Here is a 19,440-nt window from a genome sequence, read left to right on the forward strand (position 1 = left end):
CTTTCTCTCTCTCGCTCCCTCACTCTCTTGCTCCTTCCCTCTCTTGCTCTTTCTCCTTCTTTCTCACTCTCTCTGTCGCTCCCTCTCTCTCTCGCTCCCTCACTTTCGCTCTCTTTCTCTCTCTTTCTCTCATTCCCCGTCTCTCTCACGCTCCCTCTCTCTCTTGCTCCCCCATCTCTCTCTTTCAATCTCTCTCTCTCACTCTCTCTCGCTCCCCCTCTCTCTCTTTCTCTCTCGCTCCCAGCCTCTCTCTCTCTCTCTTTCTCTCTCACTACCCCCTCTCTCGCTCGCTCCCCCTCTCTCTCTCTTGCTCTTTCTCGCTCCCCCCCCTCTCTCTCCCCTCTCCTGCTCTCTCTATTTCTCTCTTGTTCGCACACCCCTTCCCAACTCTTTCTTTTTCTCCCCCTCTCTCTTTCTCTCTCGCTCCCCCCTCTCTCTCTCACTCCCCATCTCTCTCACACTCCCACTCTCTTTCTCTCTCGCTCCCCCCTGTGCCCCCTCTTTCACGCTCCCTCTCTCTCCCTCAATTTAATTCAATTCGCTTTATTAGCATGATGTAACAATGTACAGTTGAAGTCGGAAGTTTACATACACTTAGGTTAGAGTCATTAAAAGTTAAAAACTATAGTTTAAAACTATTAAAAACTATAGTTTTGGCAAGTCGGTTAGGACATCTACTTTGTGCATGACACAAGTCATTTTTCCAAAAATTGTTTACAGACAGATTATTTAACTTATAATTGTTACGGTAAATGAGTGAAGAGGTGTGGAGTCAGGCGCGGAGAGCAAAAGATGTGGGAAAAACAACACGCTTTAATGTCCCGGAAACATAACATGAACAAAAGTGGAAACACAAATGAACAGAAATATAAACGGACAGCGTGAAACCCAAATGCCAACAAAAATACACTCAAACAAGAAAACAGGAGAACAAGCCCGCACGAAACAGAAGCGGGCTGAACAGACTATATATAACCCTACCCTAACAACCAAACAAGAAACAGGTGCTACCAATTAGACAGAACTAAACGAACACAGAACAACGGATCGGCGATAGCTAGTAGACCGGCGACGACGATCGCCGAGCGCCACCCGAACAAGAAGGGGAGTCACCTTCGGTAATATTCGTGACAATAATTCACAACTCCAGTGGGTCAGAAGTTTACATACACTAAGTTGACTGTGCCTTTTAACAGCTTGGAAAATACCAGATAATGATACCATGGCTTTAGAAGCTTTTGATAGGCTAATTGACATCATTTGAGTCAATTGGAGGTGTACCAGTGGATGTATTTCAAGGCCTACCTTCAACCTCAGTGCATCTTTGCTTGACATCAGGGGAAAATCAAAGGAAATCAGTCAAGACCACAGAAAATAAATTGTAGACCTCCACAAGTCTGGTTCATCCTTGGGAGCAATTTCGAAATGCTTGAAGGTACCATGTTCATCTGTACAAACAATAGTATGCAAGTATAAACACCATGGGATCACGCAGCCGTCATAACTGCTCAGGAAGGAGACGAGTTCTGTTGTGGAGTATTGGAGTGGCCATCACAAAGCCCTGACCTCAAATCCTATAGAAATTCTGTGGGCAGAACTGAAAAAACGTGTGCGAGCAAGGAGGCCTACAAACCTGACTCAGTTACACCAGCTCTGTCAGGAGGCCAAAATTAACTCGACTTATTGTGGGAAGCATGTGGAAGGCTACCCGAAGTTAAGCAATTTAAAGGCTATGCTACCAAATACTAATTGAGTGTATGTAAACTTCTGACACTGCGAATGGGATGAAAGAAATAAAAGCTGAAATAAATCATTCTCTCTACTATTTTTCTGACATTTCACATTCTTAAAATAAAGTGGTGATCCTAACTGACCTAAGACAGGATTAAATGGATTAAATGTCAGGAAATGTGAAAAACTGAGTTTAAATGTATTTGGCTCAGGTGTATGTAAACTTCCGACTTCAACTGTACACATTGCCAAACCATACTTTTGAGATGAAGTGATACATTTACAATGTTCATATAATTAAAATAATATTATTAGAATAATAATAATCAATCATTAACAACAATAGGTAAAGTCCCGCCTTATTTCTGCTCGCTGGTCAACATAGCTGCACCCACCCGTAGCACGCGTTCCAGCAGGTATCTCACTTGTAAGTGGAAACACTTATCTCCCTCACTAGCTTTAAGCACCAGCTGTCAGAGCAGCTCACAGATCACTGCACCTGTACATAGCCCATCTATAAATAGCCCAAACAACTACCTCTTCCCCTACTATATTTATTTATTTATTTTGCTCCTTTGCACCCCAGTATTTCTACTTTGCACACTCATCTACTGTCAAATCTACCATTCCAGTGTTTTAATTGCTATATTGTATTTACTTCGCCACCATGGCCTATTTATTGCCTTTACCTCCCTTATTTCACCTCATTTGCTCACATTGTATATAGACTTAGTAGACTTTACTCCATGTGTAACTCTGTGTTGTTATATGTGTGGAACTGCTTTGCTTTATCTTGGCCAGGTTGCAGTTGTAAATGAGAACTTGTTCTCAACTTGCCTACCTGGTTAAATAAAGGTGAAATAAATCTAAATAAATAAAATAATCAAGGGTACAAATAACCATACAATGGACAATAACAATGGCATAGAGGGCATGTGCATGTTGGTTGGTCTGTCAGACACTGTCCCTCTTCTTGTGGCAGGCAGCAATGTAGTGCGCTGCCAACCCACAGCTCTCTGCATCCTCCCCCAACAGGAAGAGTAGCCTATTCTCATCAGAGAGGTCTTTGAAAATGACACTCTCTAATTGTTTTAGATTTTTTTACATTTTGTCAGGAAATGCAGCTCTGTCTCTGTGTCTGCTGTGGTGCAGTGGTTGCACAGCCATTCCTCTACAGGGAGCTGTGTTTTCCTGTTTCCCCTTCTCAATGCCAAGGCTGTGCTCACTGAGCTTGTACACTGAGCCTGTGTTTTTCTAAGGTTTTGATCAGTAACTATAGTCAAATAGTAAACCATATTGTACTGTCAATTTAGGGCCAGATTGCACTGCATTTTTCTTTGTGCTTGTGCTTGTGTTTCCAAATAAGTAATGTAGTTTTGTTTTGACTGTGATGTATAAACATCATGGGACCACACAGCCATCATACCACTCAGGAAGGAGACGTGTTCTGTCTCCTAGAGATGAACATACTTTGGTGCGAAAAGTGCAAATCAACCTCGTGAAGATACTGGAGGAAATAGGTACAAAAGTATCTATATTCACAGTAAAACAAGTCTGACATCGACATAACCTGAAAGGCCACTCAGCAAGGAAGAAGCCACTGCTCCAAAACCACCATAAAAAAAGCCAGACTACGCATAACTGCACATAGGCACAAAGATCGTACTTTTTGGAGAAATGTCCTCTGGTCTGATGAAACAAAAATAGAACTGTTTGGCCATAATGACCATTGTTATGTTTGGAGGATAAAGGGGGAGGCTAGCAAGCCGAAGAACACCATCCCAACCGTGAAGCACGGGGGTGGCAGCATCATGTTGTGGGGGTGCTTTGCTGCAGGAGGGACTGGTGCACTTCACAAAATAAATGGCATCATGAGGAAAGAAAAATTATGTGGATATATCTCAAGACATCAGTCAGGAAGTTAAAGTTAAAGCTCGCAAATGGTCTTCCAAATGGACAATGACCCCAAGCATACTTCCAAAGTTGTGGCAAAATGGCTTAAGGACAACAAAGTCAAGGTATTGGAGTGGCCATCACAAAGCCCTGACCTCAATCCTATAGAAAATCTGTGGACAGAACTGAAGAACTGAAGAAGCGAAGCGCGTGCGAGCAAGGAGGCCTACAAACCTGACTCAGTTACACCAGCTCTGTCAGGAGGAATGGGCCAAAATTCACCCAACTGGGAAGCTTGTGGAAGGCTACCCAAAATGTTTGACCCAAGTTAAACAATTTAAAGGCAATTCTACCAAATAATAATTGAGTGTATGTAAACTTCTGACCCACTGGGAATGTAATGAAAGAAATAAAAGCTGAAATAAATCATTCTCTCTACTATTATTCTGACATTTCACATTCTTAAAATAAAGTGGTGAGCCTAACTGATCTAAGACAGGGAATTTTTATTAAGATTAAATGTCAGGAATGGTGAAGAACTGAGTTTAAATGTATTTGGCTCAGGTGTATGTAAACTTCTGACTTCAACTGTATACATACAGTTTATATAAATATATGTTTTTTTCTCCCCAGAACATTAACCGTGTGTTGGTAGATAACGTGGGTAGGTAGATGTGGAACGGTAGATACAAATGATTTGTTGCAATTTGGAGAGGCGTGTGGTTTTCTCACCTAGCTCAAGTTTGGGGGCTATTAGGCAATTCTTTAGTAAAGGTTGAATAGTCTATTGTTCAGCTAATAGCCCATCCTTGAAACGCTGTTAGCAGAATTCACAGCCTGCTACGCTAGTGACAAACGAATAATAATAATTTATCCCCTTTCCACGTGTTAAAGAATCCAATTGATAAAGTGTTTTCAGCCACAATCGGCCCCAACCCCAATTAATACATTTGGGCACAGTAGATAGCGTGTTGGACTTCGGGCTAGAATGTTGAGTGTTTGAAACCTGCTCCCTGCTTGTTTCATTTCATTATAATGCCTGTCTCAGAGAAAATAGCCTGGATTGTTACTCCCATCTCGTTCCTCGCCCTCTTCCACGTGTCATTCTCCACCCTGGGTCTCTCGCTTTTGGGCGTGCTGGTAAGATATGGCAGTGCCTTCGGTTGTGCGTTTAGAATTCAGCATAGCAAGTTTGTATGAAGGTCTGGTTATTCACAGGCAAATAGTATTATACTCTAAACCACTCTGACGGCAAACAAACTTTTGTCCTAATCTTCAATCATCTACATGGCTGGGAGAACCTCCTCTGATTAATGCAGATGAGGGGAGTTAGATATGCATAGGAAGTGTAGTGGACTGTTTTTTTCTGTATATATGAATTACAAATCAGCCTTTACTTAAATCACATTTCTAGTCTATTGCATAGTTACAATGTGTAATCATTGATGGAGTGGTAAACACTGTTGAAGTGTATAATTGTAATACATACATGCAGACACAGCATCATTCAAAGAATGGAGTTTAGTACACCTGGTATTGGATATGACTGAAAATAAACTTGCTAAATAGTGATTTTTCGTAACCTAACTTTATGACAAAATAATATGCACAATCGTTGGTCTCTACATTAACTAACATATTCCTTTCAATTGTCCATTTTTTTTGCTTGACTCGAGCCAATTTGATATTTGCTCAGTACATTGCTTTCACTGAGGAAATGTACGAGTCTGCTGTTAATGATAATGCAGAGGATTTTCCCAAGGTTGCTGATGACGCATATCCTACGGTAGTTATTGGTCAAACTTGTCTCCACTTTTATGGATTGGGGTGATCAGTCCTTGGTTCCAAATGTTGGGGAAGATGCCAGGGCTGAGGATGATGTTAAAGAGTTTAAGTATAGCCAATTGGAATTTGTGGTCTGTATATTTTATCAGTTTATGTAGGATACCATCAATACCACAGGCCTTTTTGGGTTGGAGGGTTTGTATTTTGTCCTGTAATTCATTCAATGTAATTGGAGAATCCAGTGGGTTCTAGTAGTCTTTAATACATGTACATGTTTTAGCTGTTTGTGCTTTGTTATAGAGCCAAAAGATTGGGGAAATGGTTTATCCACAAATCTACGTTTTGGATAGTTAACTCTTCGTGTTGTTGTTTGTTTAGTGTGCTCCAGTTTTCCCAGAAGTGGTTAGATTCTATGGATTCTTAAATTACAATGAGATGATTTCTGACATGCTGTTCCTTCTTTTTCTGTAGGGTATTTCTGTTTTGTTTTAGTGATTCACCATAGTGAAGGCATAGTCACAGGTTTTCTGGGTCTCTATGTTTTCGATTGGATAGGTTTCTCAAATTCTGTCTTAGGTTTTTACATTCTTCATCAAACCATTTGTCATTGTTGTTAATGTTCTTAGGTTATCTGCTTGACATTTTTAGATTTAGGGAAGCTGAAGGGTCAAATATACTGTTTAGGCTTTCTGCCAAGATTACACCTTCACTATTACAGTGAAATTTTCTGTCCAGGAAGTTGTGTAAAGGGGATTGAATTTGTTGTTGCCTCATTGTTTTTGGTAGGTTTCTACACTACTTTCCTTCAATCTATAGCATGTCTTAATATTGTGCAGTTCCTTTGGCTTTGATGTCTCTGTTCAGGTAGACTGTGATTTTGCTGTGATCTGATAGGGGCGTTCGCGTTATGAACGCTCTGAGACACGCTGGGTTTAAGGTCAGTGATAAAGTAATCTACTGTACTAGTGCCAAGGGATGTACTGTAGTTGTACCTACCATAGGAGTCTCCTTGAAGCCTACCATTGATTATGTACAGACCCAGGGTGCGACAGAGCTGCAGGAGTTGTGACCCATTTTTGTTGGTTGTTTTGTCATTGTTGTGTCTATAGGGGCATATTTGGGAGGGAAAATTGTCACCTCCAGATAGGTGTATGTCCCTCTGTCAGGTTGCTGTCTAGTTCTGGCATTTAGGTCGCCAAAGACTAGTACATGTCCCTGGGCCTGGAAATGGTTAATCTCCCCCTCTAGGATGGAGAATCTGTCATCGTTAAAGTATGGGGATTCTAGTGGGGGGATATAGGTAGCACACAATGACATTTTTCTCTGTTGAGATCATGTCCTCATTGATTTCTAGCCAGATGTAAAATATTCATTTTTTGACCAATTTAATAGTGGGTCAGGTCTGCTCATTGGGGAGGGGGCGGGGGCAGAAGGGGTATAGGTCTGATCTGGTGGGGCTTATATAGGGTTTGGCCAGTGTTTGTTTGGGGTGGTCTCAGATGGTTGGGGTATGGCTGGTGAAGCTATGGTCTGGGTGTAGGTCCTCTTGGTGTGGGTTCTCTCGGTGCAGGTCCTTTGGGAGGGGGTCTTGCAGGTCTGGGAGGGGTGTCCATTGCTCTGTTGCTCATGTGTTCCTCTCCCTCCTCCTTCACTGCTGTTAGCTGTAACATGTGTTCCTCTCCCTCCTCCTTCACTACTGTTAACTGTGCCATGTGTTCCTCTCCCTCCTCCTTCACTGCTGTTAACTGTGCCATGTGTTCATCTCCCTCCTCCTTCACTGCTGTTAGCTGTAACATGTGCTCCTCTCCCTCCTCCTTCACTGCTGTTAACTGTGCCATGTATTCCTCTCCCTCCTCCTTCACTGCTGTTAGCTGTAACATGTGTTCCTCTCCCTCCTCCTTCACTACTGTTAACTGTAACATGTGTTCCTCTCCCTCCTCCTTCACTGCTGTTAGCTGTAACATGTGTTCCTCTCCCTCCTCCTTCACTACTGTTAACTGTGCCATGTGTTCCTCTCTCTCCTCCTTCACTGCTGTTAGCTGTAACATGTGTTCCTCTCCCTCCTCCTTCACTACTGTTAACTGTGCCATGTGTTCCTCACTCTCCTCCTTCACTGCTGTTAGCTGTAACATGTGTTCATCTCCCTCCTCCTTCACTACTGTTAGCTGTGCCATGTGTTCCTCTCCCTCCTCCTTCACTGCTGTTAACTGTAACATGTGTTCCTCTCCCTCCTCCTTCACTACTGTTAACTGTGCCATGTGTTCCTCTCCCTCCTTCACTGCTGTTAGCTGTAACATGTGTTCCTCTCCCTCCTCCTTCACTACTGTTAACTGTGCCATGTGTTCCTCTCTCTCCTCCTTCACTGCTGTTAGCTGTGCCATGTGTGCCTCTCCCTCCTTCACTGCTGTTAACTGTGCCATGTGTTCCTCTCCATCCTTCACTACTGTTAGCTGTAACATGTGTTCATCTCCCTCCTCCTTCACTACTGTTAGCTGTAACATGTGTTCCTCTCCCTCCTCCTTCACTGCTGTTAACTGTGCCATGTGTTCCTCTCCATCCTTCACTACTGTTAGCTGTAACATGTGTTCCTCTCCCTCCTCCTTCACTGCTGTTAGCTGTAACATGTGTTCCTCTCCCTCCTCCTTCACTACTGTTAGCTGTAACATGTGTTCCTCTCCCTCCTCCTTTACTGCTGTTAACTGTGCCATGTGTTCCTCTCCCTCCTCCTTCACTGCTGTTAGCTGTAACATGTGTTCCTCTCCCTCCTCCTTCACTGCTGTTAGCTGTAACATGTGTTCCTCTCCCTCCTCCTTCACTGCTGTTAACTGTAACATGTGTTCCTCTCCCTCCTCCTTCACTACTGTTAGTTGTAACATGTGTTCCTCTCCCTCCTCCTCCTTCACTGCTGTTAGTTGTAACATGTGTTCCTCTCCCTCCTCCTCCTTCACTGCTGTTAGCTGTAACATGTGTTCCTCTCCCTCCTCCTCCTTCACTGCTGTTAGTTGTAACATGTGTTCCTCTCCCTCCTCCTTCACTGCTGTTAGTTGTAACATGTGTTCCTCTCCCTCCTCCTTTACTGCTGTTAACTGTGCCATGTGTTCCTCTCCCTCCTCCTTCACTGCTGTTAGCTGTAACATGTGTTCCTCTCCCTCCTCCTTCACTGCTGTTAGCTGTAACATGTGTTCCTCTCCCTCCTCCTTCACTGCTGTTAACTGTAACATGTGTTCCTCTCCCTCCTCCTTCACTACTGTTAGCTGTAACATGTGTTCCTCTCCCTCCTCCTTCACTACTGTTAGCTGTAACATATGTTCCTCTCCCTCCTCCTTCACTGCTGTTAACTGTGTCATGTGTCCCGCTCTCTCCTCCTTAAGTTCTCTCACCTCAGTCCGGAGTGCAGCCAGCTCTCTCCGATAGCCATCCATCTCCACCTTCCGCCCTCCGGGTGTTGTTGTGCCGGTCTGTTTTATTTGTCTGTTCTGTCTGGATTGTGTGGACTAGCTCTCCGAGCTCCACCATGTCTCTCTCCAGCTCTGTGAATATATCCCTCTCAGTGATGGAGGAGCAGTTGTGGACCTGGGTGAGTTCAGTGCTGGAGGGGGGACTATCCTCGTCTGCAGGACAGTTTGAAGAAGTGTGATCCGACTGACTCAGGATGGGGGAGTCGTCGCAGAGAGAGAGCTTTTCCTGCTGTGCTCTCTCTTTGTGTCCTGCACCATTACTGTCACAGATTTGTACACGTTGACAGAGGTTGTTTCAATTTCCTCAATGTCTGTTATTCTGAGTTTCCACCCTGGGCCAATACCCTCTCTCTTGACATAGGGGTATTGTGCTCTTTTATAGCACTGTGCCATGCCAGGGGATGGTCTGTACTTATTCCATGCAGTGGCATTTTTTATATCCAAGGGATAGTGTACTGTGATGACATCTGCACAGGGATGTGCCATGGCACAGGAGGCTTCAAAGGCCTCTGCATTTGGGTGGGGGAGGCTGTGAAACTCTGCTGCCAATGTTAGGCTCAAGAGTTTTCACACCTCACTTCAGTTCTAATTGAAGTTGCAACCAGGTCTGTTCTGTTCTAGCAGCTTGGTAACTTAGCTTCTTTATACAACTAAATGACCTAGAGACTATCATTTTTTTGTATTGTACTCGGTTTTGTATTGGATAGTATTTCCTGTTCTCCGATGCGTTTCTTCTGTAGTTTTTGTTTTGCTATAAATGTTTTCTTGATAGTCCTTGGTATTAAGAATACATTCAGGTGATTTTGTACAAAATCAAGGTTTTAGGTATGGAATTTTGATTTGGTTTGAAGGTTTTGATGTAGTGGGTAGTATACTATATAAGTCATTGCAAAGAAAATCCAACTTTACCTACATTTATTTAACTATAATTATTCTCTCTCTCTCATCATAAATTTGAGCTGTAGAACTCTTGAGGTCTTTGACACACATTCAAGAAGACCGTTACTGCGCTAGAACCCCTTTAGAATTCTCCATTCTCCAGTGAGACACCTACCAGGTGCTTTCAAAGACAATGTACAGGTTTGCCCAGTATTAATTAGTAATTTAGTTTATTAATAGTTTATTATTTACCTAGAAGCTTGGCTGTTTTTATTCAGCATCCAGGGAAGCTGTAATTGTGTGACAGTGTGAGATGGCATTTAGAGTCAGTTGGAGCGTTTAAAAGCTTTATACCTAAAGCACACAAAATACCCCAGAGGCACGTCTAGGCTGCGTCCGAATGGCACCACATTCCCTATGTAGTGCACTACCTTTTCTATGATGCGGCCATAGAAACCAGCTGAACCAGCAGTTCTCTACTGAATTCTCAGAGATGTATTTTTAGTAGCTGCTTTACGCATGTTTCATGATTATTACTCCTATATGGTTAATAATAACAATCATGTATTTTAAAGGGCTGGTTGCATGTTGTTATTGCTGAGCAAAGACCTTAAAGGGTGAAGCATGCATGCATACACGTACAGACACACAGCCACTGTTGCATGTCCCTCAGTGTCTTCCTCTCCGACTCAACCCCGGATTTTATGTTAAACGCTCAACAAAGCTTTCTTACTGTCCAACAAGCTTTCTCTGCCCTTAATCTTGTTCTGAACACCACCCGAAACAAAGGTCATGTGGTTTGGTAAGAAGAATGCCCCTCTCCCCAACGGTGTGATTACTATCTCTGAGGGTTTAGAGCTTGAGGTAGTCACCTCATACAAGTACTTGAGAGTATTGCTAGACGGTACACTGTCCTTCTCTCAGCACATATCAAAGCTGCAGGCTAAAGTTAAATATAGACTTGGTTTACTCTATCGTAATCATTCCACTTTCACCCCAGTTGACCATCCTACCCATGCTAGATTACAAAGACATAATTTATAGATCGGCAGGTAAGGGTGTTTTCGAGCGGCTATATGTTCTTTACCATTCGGCCATCAGATTTGCCACCAATGCTCCTCATAGGACACGTCACTACACTCTATACTCCTCTGTAAACTGGTCATCTCTGTATACCCGTCGCAAGACCCACTGGTTGATGCTTATTTATAAAACCTTCTTAGGCCTCCCTCCTCCCTATCTGAGAGATATCTACTGCAGCCCTCATCCTCCACATACAACACCCGTTCTGCCAGTCACATTCTGTTAAAGGTCCCCAAAGCAGTTCGCTGCAGCTAGCGATGATTTAACAAAAGCGCATTTGCGAAAAAGCACAATCGTAGCACCAATGTACCTAACCATAAACACCAATGCCTTTCTTGAAATCAATACACTAGTATATTTTTTTAAACCTGCATATTTAGTTCAAAGAAATTCATGTTAGCAGGCAATATTAACTAGGGAAATTGTGTCACTTCTCTTGCGTTCAGTGTAAGCAGAGTCAGGGTATATGCAGCAGTTTGGGCCGCCTGGCTCGTTGTGAACTGTGAGAAGGCCATTTCTTCCTTACAAAGACCGTCATTAATTTGCCAGAATTTTATATAATTATGACATAACATTGAAGGTTGTGCAATGTAACAGCAATATTTAGACTTAGGATTGCCACCAGTTCGATCCGTATTTCACTGAAACGTTTTGTTTTCGAGATGATAGTTTCCAGATTTTACCATATTAATGACATAAGGCTCGTATTTCTATGTGTTTATTATACTATAATTAAGTCTATGATTTGATATTTGCTAGAGCAGTCTGACTGACTGGCGTTAGGCAGCAGCAGGCTCGTAAGCATTCATTCAAACAGCACTTTCCTAAGTTTGCCAGGAGCTCTTAGCAATGCTTGAAGCACAGTGCTGTTTATGATTTCAAGCCTATCAACTCCGAGATTAGGCTGGCAATACTATAGTGCCTATAAGAACATCCAATAGTCAAAGGTATATGAAATACAAATGGTGCCTCTAGAACGGGGACTGGAGGGCGTTGCTGGAGGGTCCAGACTGGAGGGCGACTCTGGAGGGAGGAGACGCAGAGACAGCCTTGTGCGTGGGGCTGCCACAGGGCCCACCAGGCTGGGGAGACCTACAGGAGGCCTGGTGTGTAGAGGAGGCACCGGATGAACCGGGCTGTGGGGGAGCATTGGAGCTCTGGTGCGCAGCCTTGGCACCACTCCTCCAGGCTGAATGCCCACTTTAGCCCGGCCCCTCCAGAGTGCAGGCACAAGTCGATCCGGGCTGTGGGGGAGCACTGGAAATCTGGTGCTTACCACTCGCACCTCTCCGAAACGGCGCTGAGCTGCCACAATCCGCCCTGGCTGGATGCCCACTCTCGCATGGCACTTGCTGGCATATAGCTCTCCGGGCTATGAGCGCGCACTGGAGACACTGTGCGCTTTACCGCAAAACACATTGCCTGACCAGTACCATGCTGCTTCCGGTAAGCACGGGGAGTTGGCTTAGGTCTATCGCCTAATTTTTTGGGGGCTGCCTCTCGTGCCTGCTGCGCTGCCTTGCCTCATATCGCCGCCTCTCAGCTTTAGCTGCCTCCAGTTCCTTTTACCGGCGGCAATATTCCCCAGCCTGTCTCCAGGGTCGCTTTCCGTCCAATATCTCCTCCCATGTCCAGGAGTCCTGAACACTCTGTTCCTCCATACCACGCTGCTTGGTCCGAACCAAAATAGAGATATAAAAAGCTCTCTAAGGTCAGGGCTTGACACAACCTAAAACTTCTTAACTGGCAATATTGAAGACTCATGTTAAAAGGAACCACCAGCTTTCATATGTTCTCATGTGTTGAGAAAGGAACTTAAACATTAGCTTTTTTACATGACACATATTGCACTTTTACTTTCTTCTCCAACAGTGTTTTTTAAATTTAATCCCAGACCCCGTTCCGCAGGAGGTCTTTTGCCTTTTGGTAGGCCGTCATTGTAAATAAGAATGTTTTCTTTAACTGACTTGCCTAGTTAAATAAAGGTACAAATAAAATAAAATAATCATAAATAAAATCACTCTCTGTCCAGACATCTGTTTCATCTCCTGCTTCAGGCTGACTGTGGCTCCCGCTGACCTGGCCCGTTCAAGCAAAACTCTCTCATCACCAGGGCAGTTTCAGGTCAAAGCAGGTCAGAGGAAAGTAGAATAGAGGAGAGGAAGGGACAGGAAATGACGTTGAATGGCACTGACAATCTAACTATAGGAAATCAATGATCAATAAAGAACAGTGACACCTTTACTTTAATTGGTTTAAACTTGTTTTAGTTCCCCAGAGAGAGAGAGAGAGAGAGAGAGAGAGAGAGAGAGAGAGAGAGAGAGAGAGAGAGAGAGAGAGAGAGAGAGAGAAAAACATTGGATACTTTATGGAACACAAAAACTTCCCTATCTAAATTTGAATTTGTCGATGAATAGAACGCATGTTGAGCAAGTGAAAGAACGAAACTACGAAACGTCATGTTGGACGCAGCTTTATCATGGTCAGAACACATAGATAATATGTTATTTAGATGGGTAAGGGAATTGCTGTCACAAGAAAATGTTCAGAGTATGTAACATCTAGCACACTGAATAAGGTGATTCAGTCCTTGGTCATATCACACTTAGAGTACTGTCTGGTTATATGGTCAATCCCTGGTCCTATCACACTTAGAGTACTGTCTGGTTATATGGTCAATCCCTGGTCCTATCACACTTAGAGTATTGTCCAGTTATATGGTCAATCCCTGGTCCTATCACACTTAGAGTACTGTCCAGTTATATGGTCAATCCCTGGTCCTATCACACTTAGAGTACTGTCTGGTTATATGGTCAATCCCTGGTCCTATCACACTTAGAGTACTGTCCAGTTATATGGTCAATCCCTGGTCCTATCACACTTAGAGTACTGTCTGGTTATATGGTCAATCCCTGGTCCTATCACACTTAGAGTACTGTCCAGTTATATGGTCAATCCCTGGTCCTATCACACTTAGAGTACTGTCCAGTTATATGGTCAATCCCTGGTCCTATCACACATAGAGTACTGTCTGGTTATGTGGTCAATCCCTGGTCCTATCACACTTAGAGTACTGACCAGTTATATGGTCAATCCCTGGTCCTATCACACTTAGAGTACTGTCCAGTTATATGGTCAATCCCTGGTCCTATCACACTTAGAGTACTGTCTGGTTATGTGGTCAATCCCTGGTCCTATCACACTTAGAGTACTGTCTGGTTATATGGTCAATCCCTGGTCCTATCACACTTAGAGTACTGTCTGGTTATGTGGTCAATCCCTGGTCCTATCACACTTAGAGTACTGTCCGGTTATATGGTCAATCCCTGGTCCTATCACACTTAGAGTACTGTCCAGTTATATGGTCAATCCCTGGTCCTATCACACTTAGAGTACTGTCCAGTTATATGGTCAATCCCTGGTCCTATCACACTTAGAGTACTCAGACTGAAAATTGAAGAAAATTAACAACAATGACAAACGGTTTGATGAAGCACGTAAATACCTAAGAAAGACATTGAGAAACCTATCCAACCGAAAACAGAGACCCAGAAAACCTGAGTCTATGCCTTCACTATGGTGAATCACTAAAACAATACAGAAATACACTACGGAAAAAGAAGGAACAGCACATCAGAAATCAGCTCAATGTCATTGAAGAATCCATAGACTATCCACTTCTGGGAAAATTTGAAAATACTAAACAAAAAACAACATGAAGAGTTATCTATCCAAAACAGAGATGTATGGATAAACCACTTCTCCAATCTTTTTGGCCCAATAACAAAGCACAAACAGCAAAAACATATACTTGATCAAATACACATCTTGGAATCAACTATTAAAGACTACCAGAACCCACTGGATTCTCCAATTACATTGAATGAATTAAAAGACAAAATACAAACCCATCAACCCAAAAAGGCCTGTGGTGTTGATGGTATCCTCAATGAAATTATCAAATATACAGACCACAAATTCCAATTGGCTATACTTAAACTCTTTAACATCATCCATAGCTCTGGCATCTTCCCCAATATTTGGAACCAAGGACTGATTATCCCAATCCACAAAAGTGGAGACAAATGTGACCCCAATAACTACTGTGGGATATGCGTCAACAGCAACCTTGGGAAAATCCTCTGCATTATCATTAACAGCAGACTCGTATAGCTCCTCAGTGAAAACAATGTACTGAGCAAATGTCAAATTGGCTTTTTACCAAATTACCGTACGACAGACCATGTATTCACCCTGCACATCCTAATTGACAAACAAACCAAAACAAATGCAAAGTCTTCTCATGCTTTGTTGATTTCAAAAAAGCTTTGACTCAATTTGGCATGAGGGTCTGCTATTCAAATTGATGTAAAGTTGTGTTGGGGGAAAAGCATACACTGAAGCATGCATGAGAGCACCAGCTGTTTTGGATGACTGTGTGATCACGTTCTCCGTAGCCGATGTGAGCAAGACCTTTAAACAGGTCAACATTCACAAAGCTGCGGGGCCAGATGGATTACCAGGACGTGTGCATGTGCGGACCAACTGGCAAGTGTCTTCACTGACAGTTTCAACCTCTCCCTGGCTGAGTCTATAATACCTAAATGTTTCAAACAGACCTGGATCTACATACTAGACCCACTCTAATTCACATACCGCCACAACAGATCCACATATGACGCCTCCTGTTCACCCACGACTGCGTGGCCAAGCATGACTCCAACAACATCATTAAGTTTGCTGACAACACAGCAGTGGTAGGCCTGATCACCGAAAACAATTAGACAGAGACCTTAGACAGAGACCAAAGAGACCTGGCAGTGTGTTGCTAGGACAACAACCTCTCTCTCAATGTGGGCAAGACGAAGGAGCTGATCGTGGACTATAGGAAAATAAGGGCCGAACAGGTCCCCATTAACATCGATGGGACTGAAGTGGAGCGGGTCGAGAGTTTCAAGTTCCTTGGTGTCCACATCACCAACAAACTATCAAGGTCCAAACACACCAAGACTGTTGTGAAGAGGGCATGACAACACCTTTTCCCCTCAGGAGACTGAAAAGATTTGTCATGAGTACCCAGATCCTCAAAAAGTTCTACAGCTGCACCATAGAGAGCATCCTAACCGGTTGCATCACTGCCTGGTATGGCATGACCATAAGGCACGACAGAGGGTAACGCGTACGGCCCAGTACATCACTGGGACCAAGCTTCTTGACATCCTGGACCTATATACTAGGCAGTGTCAGAGGAAGGCCCAAGAAAATGTCTAAGACTCCAGTCACCCAAGTCATAGACTGTTCTCTCTGCTACAACATGGCAAGCAATACCAGAGCGCCAAGTCTAGGACAAAAAGGCTCCTTAACAGCTTCTACCCCCAAGCCATAAGACCAATCAAATGGCCACACAGACTATTTACATTGACAACCCCCCCCTCCACCCCCCTTACCCCTGCACATTGACTCGGTACCGATACCCCCTGTATATAGGCTCATTATTGTTATGTACATTTGTGTTACTTTTTGTTTGATTGATTAGATTATAATTATTATTTTTTACTTCATTTAGTAAATATTTTATTAACTCTTTATTGAACTGTATTGTTGTTTAAGGGCTTGTAAGTAAGCATTTCACTGTAAGGTCTACCTACACCTGTTGTATTCGACGAATGAGACAAATACAATTTGATTTGATTTGAACCAATGGGGGCCTACAGCAGCACCTACATCTTCTGCACAGATTCTGTCATACCTGGGCCCTGACAGTAAATCTCACTCAGTAAGACAAAAATAATGGTGTTCCAAAAAAGGTCCAGTTGCCAGGACCACAAATACAAATTCCATCTAGTTGCCCTAGAGCACACAAAAAACTATACATACCTTGGCCTAAACAGCGCCACAGGTAACTTCCACAAAGCTGTGAACGATCTGAGAGAAAAGGCAAGAAGTGACTTCTATGCCATCAAAAGGAACATAAATTCGACATACCAATTAGGATCTGGCTAAAAATACTTGAATCAGTTATAGAACCCATTGCCCTTTATGGTTGTGAGGTCTGGGGTCCACTCACCAACCAAGAATTCACAACATTGACCAAACACCAAATTGAGACTCAATACAGAATTCTGGAAAAAAAAGATTCTCAGTGTACAACGTAAAACACCAAATAATGCATGCAGAGCAGAATTAGGCCGATACTTGCTAATTATCAAAATCCAGAAAAGAGCAGTTAAATTCCACAACCACCTAAAAGGAAGTGATTCCCAAACCTTTCATAACAAAGCCATCACCTACAGAGAGATGAACCTAGAGAAGAGTCCCCTAAGCAAGCTGGTCCTGGGGCTTTGTTCACAAATACAAACAGACCACACCAAGCCCCAGGACAGCAACACATTTAGACTAAACCAAATCATGAGGAAACAAAAAGATAATTACTTGACACATTGGAAAGAATTAACAAAAAAACAGAGCAAACTCGAATTTGGCCCTGAACTGTCACGAATCCCGCTTCCTGAGTCTGTGTTTGCCTGTGTTTCTGTCCTGGAGTGTGCTGGAACGCACCCTGTCTGGTTGCCGGGCGAATTAGCTTGTTGGGAGATCAATTGTTCACCCGCACCTGTATCCCATCAGTAATCTGCACACCTGTCCTGATCATCACCTCTCCCCTTCAAAAGCTCTGACCTGACATCCATTCCCTGCCGGATTGTTAGCCATGAACATTACTCACCCGGATCATTTACCCCATTCCCGCCTGGTCGTCGGAGGATTCCGCTACCCCATTGGATCCACCTATTTACTCCCATCAACTCACCACCGCTGCCCGCTACGCCACCTGGATATATCTACCCATTCACATTCACTTGAAAATAAATACTCACCTTCTTCCTACTCTCCTTGTCCTGGTCTGCTTCTGGGTTCGATTTTGAAAGAACGTGACATGAACAGAGAGTACACAGTGGCACTGTGGCACCCTGAACACTGTGACCGAACCAAACTTAAGGAAGAACCCACAAAGGATTTGAAAACAAACCCAATTTTGATAAACTCCCATATATATTGGGTGAAATACCACAGTGTGCCATCACAGCAGCAATATTTGTGACCTGTTGCCACAAGAAAAGGGCAACCAGTGAAGAACAAAAACCATCATAAATACAACCCATATTTATGTTTATTTATTTTCCCCTTTGTACTTTAACTATTTGCACATAATGACATTTAAAATGTCTTTATTCTTTGTAATGTTTACTGTTAATTTGTATTGTTTATTTCACTTTTGTTTATTATCTACTTCACTTGCTTTTGCAATGTAAACATGTTTATGGAATGTCCCAATCCAATACAGCCCTTAAATTGAAATTGGATTGAGAGAGAGACCTGTGTCACATCGCTAGGGCTGTATGTCCTTGCATCTATCTCTGACTCTCACAGCTCTCACAGTCTCACGTCAGAATTAAACATTCATCCATGTTTCTCAAACATCACATTAAGATGTTTTTGCAAAAATCAAATTTTGAGGTGTCTAAGATTAATCTTAGGCATTAACTCCACATTTTTAAGGTAAGGTTTAAGTTTAGGCATTAACAGCGAAATCTTAAGGTTAGGCACTAACTCTGAATGGTTAAGGTTAGGCATTAACTCTGAATGGTTAAGGTAAAGGTTGTGGTTTGGGATAGGCTTAAAACAAACATCTCAAAAACAACTTTCCAGCACTGGATTTGAACTTGCAATCTTAAGAATCAGAGGTATCCCCATTCACAACACCCTACCAAACCGAAACTTACTTGAAGGTAACAGCACCCGCTGTTGCTCCTAGTGGCTGGTTTCCACGTCATCTCCTGACATCCTCAGACATGGATGGACGTTGAATACTGACCTGTATCACGGGTGGCCTGTCAGACTCTGTCTGTTTCAGAACAGTACAGTCTGTGTTATATCAGTGGGCCTGTAGGCATCAGCCATGATAAGACCTGGAAGGCCAGGCGATCTGCTTAACTCAACCATGTTATAAAGTACTGGACCACAACCATTTCCCTGGTGTAGGGTTTGAAAAGTATAAAGCAAAATCTGAATTGGAAACATAACTAGCTCAAACAGATTCCCTCAATGGCTGATTGAGAATAATTGTTTTCCTCCTCAACCTGAGCTTCAGCATTCAGCTTTTATTGAACGGGGCTGTTGGACCGCTTGTAATCTACTAATCAATCGCAGATCTGCTGACACACACACACGCACGCTCACACACAAGCCACACACACGCTCATTCCCACCCTGTGTAGTCTTGTTAAGGTTTTCTTTTAACTGCTGTGAAAAGTGCTGATGTGACTCAGAATGCAGGGACTGGAATAGTACTGTGTGTATGTTTGTGTGTGTGTGCGCGTGTGTGCATGAGTGAATGTGTGATTGTCGGATAGGAACCCTTGTTCCGATCACAGCAAACGTGAATAGAAGTGGGGACACTATTCTTAGCCACTTGCCAGTCACAGTTACATAATGAGGAGGAGTGTGTATGTGTTTTATGAGGTGAACGGAGGGGCGATCCCTCACATTGCACATCAGCAGGAAAACAAATCTCCACCTCTGTTTCCTCACAAGCCAGAGAAAGACAGAGGGA

The sequence above is a fragment of the Oncorhynchus keta genome, chromosome 20, assembly GCF_023373465.1.
Source record: "Oncorhynchus keta strain PuntledgeMale-10-30-2019 chromosome 20, Oket_V2, whole genome shotgun sequence".
Lineage (NCBI taxonomy): Eukaryota > Metazoa > Chordata > Actinopteri > Salmoniformes > Salmonidae > Oncorhynchus > Oncorhynchus keta.